The sequence below is a fragment of the Amphiprion ocellaris genome, chromosome 9 (assembly GCF_022539595.1).
Source record: "Amphiprion ocellaris isolate individual 3 ecotype Okinawa chromosome 9, ASM2253959v1, whole genome shotgun sequence".
NCBI lineage: Eukaryota > Metazoa > Chordata > Actinopteri > Pomacentridae > Amphiprion > Amphiprion ocellaris.
In genome coordinates, this window is record NC_072774.1 from 33,761,400 (window position 1) to 33,766,475 (window position 5,076).

Sequence of the window (5,076 nt, forward strand, 5' to 3'; positions counted from 1 at the left end):
TATTGATTCTCTCGTTTTCACTTTTATTTCAATCACTCCACTGCTGTGCCAGTATTTATAGATTATTTTATTTTATCTCAGGTGTTTTTAATTGTGTGTGTTTTTATCATTGACCCCTGCATCGTCATTTCTTTCTGTAGTGCATCTCTGATGTAATTTGCCTGAACGACAACAAAGTAATCTGAATCTGAATTTTGATAGGCTGCTGGTCAGTCACTTTAACACTTGTATCTACTGTGTACAGTTTTTATTAAAAGCAGTATGAGCGTTTTTCCGTTAAACTACTTTCCCCTGTTTAGTTAACTTAACATTTAACACTTACTAACTGTTACTCAGATTCTCAGGGGAAAAAAATGTGAGAATGTCCACATGGAAATAATCAAAAAATGGAAAAAAAAAAAAAAAAAAGCAGCTAAAGATCAGCCAGTGAATTCAGTTTTATGTCATTCAGACATGTTAAAAACTTAAAAGAATGAAATGGTTATCCAGGTCCAGCAGCATAAAGAATAAATAACATTAAGCAGTAGAATAGCCAAGATAGACCTATGATAAATAACTAAATAACCTAAAAGCCTATGATAAATAGAACACAAGCAGCATGTTAATGGATTATTTTTGCATCATTAACTGCATGGAGTTGCAGCAGTACACATAGTGCAGAGGACAGATTTTAAGCTGGAGTTCATTAGATAAGATGAAAGATGCTCTCAGTCGAGTTAATTTTGCTTAATGATGAGTCTGATCGGTTTTATGCAATATTTACTTCATGTGTATAGAAAGGGGATTGGATTTCAGAATAGTACTATTTTTTTAAGCATAGTCACTTTTTAGAATATGATAGGAGCGAGTGTTTACAAAAATAGTATACAAAAGTAAGATGTAGTATAGAAATGATCTGCTGTATTACAACAGTGTAAAAAAGTGAACTGCACTACTTGTGTGCACAGCCAGGATTCAGAGATCATCAAGGTTATTAAAAGGGTCAGCTGTCTCTCTAACTACTTAATTTGCATCACGCATGCAGAGATAAACTGTGATTTGCAGTGATGATAAACATGACAACTATTTCCAAATATCTGTCATCACTATTATTACCATAGAAATACCAGAGAAATGATACCTTGAACAAGTTACTACGTCGCTGCTACTTGCTCATGATCAGGCCCACTTTAGCATCAAAGTACTAATGAACTCAGTGTGCTTTAATTGATCAAGCAGCTGGGAAAAAAGAACAAAATATTCTGTTAGATTCAGCTTCCTGTTATCACAAGATGAGTCAATACTAACTTAACACAAGTGATTCCTCAAGTTAACATCCAAAAGGTTCAGTTGGGAGCATAAGCTATTTTTTAAGCACTCTGGTGTAAGTCTGTCTTGCATTTTTTAATATTCTTAAAATCCATTTGATGTTTGAAAGGATGACAGTTTGCTCCTGAAAATACACTCAGGCAAAAATGCAAATTTATGCAGAGTCATGGCTGTATCTTTCCACCAATGCGTGAATGTTCATTAAGTTTCCTTCTCTGTTCCCTTCTCTGTTAATGATTTACTTCACAGAGGACGTCGAGCTCTCTGTCTATTGACCATAACTGAGGCCTGTGTTTGTTGGGATGAACAACAAGCTCTGCTCTTTAGTCAGCTGGACTCATGATGAAAGACCCATGAATATTGTGACAGATATGAGATATAGCAGCTCGTCTTAGATTTCAGCTGATCGGGGGGGTTTTAATGGCCCCTTATCGTGCTGAGTAACAGAGAAATCCAGCAGCGTGTACATTAATCATTCCACAGTTTAGTCGTGCTGGCTGCTGATGTTAGTAATATGAAGTGTGCTGCCATTAGAGATATTAGTCTGCCTATAAAATCCTCAGGATATCATCACAATCAGTGGATTCTGTATGGTAAGCAATGAATTACATGTTGCTAAGCAGCACAGTGAGCCAGCTGCACTATGGTTAAATCTGTAAATACACAATAACTTGTCATATTCACACTCAACATGTCATCCTAATGAGCTGGGTTGTCCACAACGTTCTCCTGCCCCTCTCTTGTATCTCCACACATCCTTTCATATGGCGTATATCCAAAGCTTCTCTCGCCATCCCTCATTTAGTGTTGAATCATTCTAAATTGGAAGTCAACCAGCCACCACCAGCCAGTTCACCAAATGCTAACGAACACTTGAGTGAAATGTGACTTAAATTGTTTTTGGATATGGTGCAAGTGAACCATGAAGAATCGTTCTTTTTGTCCCAGTCTGTGTTGTGTCATTCCACTTCTCTCTTCCTTTTCTCTGTTAAATGTTCTACGACATATTTAGTGTTGTGAGACATACAGCAAACTAGAGGATGATGGACATGATCTCTTTTCTTTTTATATAAGAAAAGTGAAGCTAAAGCTGAAAACACAAAAATCACTCCAGCCAGCAGTGGAGTGGGAAGCTGTTTCCTAGGGAACGTGTCAGATTTTAATGACTTTTCTTCCTGCCTACTGTGGGATGGTTGGATGTGTGTCGTGTATGCAGCCGTACTGATGGACCGACTGCGTCTCATGAATGGAAAGAGGTTCTAATGTTCTATTTTTGACTGAATGAATGAACAGTGAAACGGAATTCCTCTGGGGATAGTTAGGGAACAGGGTACCTTCATCTGCCGATGGTTAGTAACTGGAGGATGATGGAGCTGAGAGTTGTTCTGGGACTAAATCAGATTACCTTGATCTCATGTAGGTAACACCTGGGAATTATTAAACCTTTATAAGCTGTCATATATTGTAAAACTGTGTTATGTTCTACAGTTGCATTTTCATACGTTGAACTACTATTTTTTTTGAAGGCCTTAGTATCTAGGTGCTTGTATAAGATGTAAACACCAATTCAAGGTTGAGGCTTCTTTCAAATTGTAAAAGTCGAAACTGGCAGTCTCTGAGAAGAGTCTGAAAGGTTTTTCTTATTTTTATAAATAGCGGACATCTCACCTTTACGCAGTCTTTCACTAGATTTTCAGGCCAGCTAGGCAGAGTAAACCCAGAGGATACCTTTTTAGAATTACTCTTACACCAGATACATCTTCACAAAAAAGATATCTGTGGTACTGTAATTCTGGCCTTTTAATATATGTATATACAAGAGGAAAAATAAATGGGTAAAAGATGCAAGCACAGGGACTAGCACAAGTTTTAGGAAACAGTGTCAGGGCTGCTCCAGCAGGCTCTGGCTAGGGCTCCTCCCTCCTTTTGTGCTTTCTCCTTTTTAGGTATCCAGAGTGTTGTGGCAGCGACGGCAGGTGAACAATCAGGGTCATCAGCGGAAGTAGGAACAGGTGTGGCGGAGCCAGTCAGCCTTCCTCCTCACCTCTATATATTCAGACGCCAGTCACCACTCGGACGCCGGATTGTGAATGCTCATTGTCAGTTCTGCTGCTTGTTTCACTCTAGCCAAACCTGAGAGTTGGATATCTTTGTAATTTGAGTTTTCTCCCTTTCAGTGGAACCTCACCTGCTCCTGCGACTGAGCCGTCTTTTTGGGCTTCCCCACGTCTACAGTTCCTGGCAGACACCGGAGACCTCGCCACCCACTCGCCATCGCTGCCTCTACCTTCCGTTCAGCCCCCCTGCCTTACCCTTTCCCTTAGTCAGCAGTCCGTCCCCAGCACGAGCCAGGTGGAGGTCTTTAGTGAGTTGAGTTGCTCTTTCGCTTTTCAGTCTACATAGTGTTTTCTAGTGAGCTTAGTGGCTCTTTCGTTTTTCAGTCCGTATAGTGTTTTCTAGTGAGCTGAGTAGCTCTTTCGCTTTAAGTTCGCATAGTGTTTTCTAGTGAGCTGAGTTGCTCTTTCGCCTTAAGTCTGCATAGTGTTTCTAAGTGAGCTTAGTTGCTCTTTTGCTGCAGAGTTTTTTAGTGAGCTGAGTTGCTCTTTCGCTTTTCAGTCTACATAGTGTTTTCTAGTGAGCTTAGTTGCTCTTTCGCTTTTCAGTCCGCATAGTGTTTTCTAGTGAGCTGAGTAGCTCTTTCGCTTTAAGTTTGCATAGTGTTTTCTAGAGAGCTGAGTAGCTCTTTCGCTTTAAGTTTTGGCTTTTTGAAACATTCGTCAAGTCCGCCCGCCACTAGGGGACACCCTCGCCCTGGTTTCGAGTGTGGTTGTCAAGTTCCTGTTTCCGGGGACCAGCGACTGGGAGTTGTAGTTTTTGGTTCCCCGCTTGTCAATAAAAGTATTATTGTTGGCTTCAGCTCTGTCTCAATCTCTGTTCCTGCGCCTCAAGAGAAAACGTAACAAACAGTCCAACAGTAGCAACAAAGCATTAAAACAAAGCCAGGAAATGATGCTTGTTTCCCAAGAAAAATAAGCTGACAGCTGTAATCCACTTTAACTGTTTGTAAGATACATATGAACACAGAAAACCTATTAATAACACTGCTTTCAGTAAAATTATTGGGATTTCTATCTATAATTTGTAAAAGTTTGTAAAAAAGGTTTATTGAAAAATGCAAACAGAAGCTTACAGGCTGGTCAACAAACAAATATCAAAGTCCACATTCCAGGCAAGAAAAAAGACAAGGCTAGGTTCCAATAGAAGCCCTGCAACACTTGTGTAGCACAACACGACATCATTTTGTCAAGGCTGAATGTGTTGCATTTCACTGAACGTGTAGTGAATGTGAACAGAAAACAGAATCCAGAGCAGAATGAAAAAAAACAGGCAAAACAGTAACTCCTACAGGCTGTCCATGGTCAGCGGGTGTTTTCACTTATATCTGACTGTCTGGTTGACGTCTCTCTGACTCATTTGTTAATTTTGTTGGACATAATTGGATGTATAAACATATTTTTAAAGACTTTAAACAAGATGATGGGCATTTTCTGTTACACACACAATGATTACAATATACAAAATAAGCATTAACTGATGATGATGTGAGATATTTGGCATTTTTAAGTATTTGTCACATTTTGACACAATGAAGTGGAACTACAGCAGACTTCACTAATGAAATTAACAAGTTTAAAATCCCAAATTCCAAGCCAAAGGAAGTTATTTTCACCCACAGAAAACACTGCTCCCATCTGAAACCTCTTATTT

At 39.3% G+C, this 5,076-nt stretch overlaps 1 long non-coding RNA gene across 1 annotated transcript; it reads left to right on the forward strand.

The window, feature by feature from the left end:
• Positions 1–3,361: 3,361 nt before the first annotated feature.
• LOC118470381 (uncharacterized) lies at positions 3,362–4,224 on the forward strand. Its single transcript, XR_004847446.2, has 2 exons — positions 3,362–3,407; positions 3,486–4,224. It is a non-coding gene; the product is annotated as an uncharacterized LOC118470381 (long non-coding RNA).
• Positions 4,225–5,076: the final 852 nt, after the last annotated feature.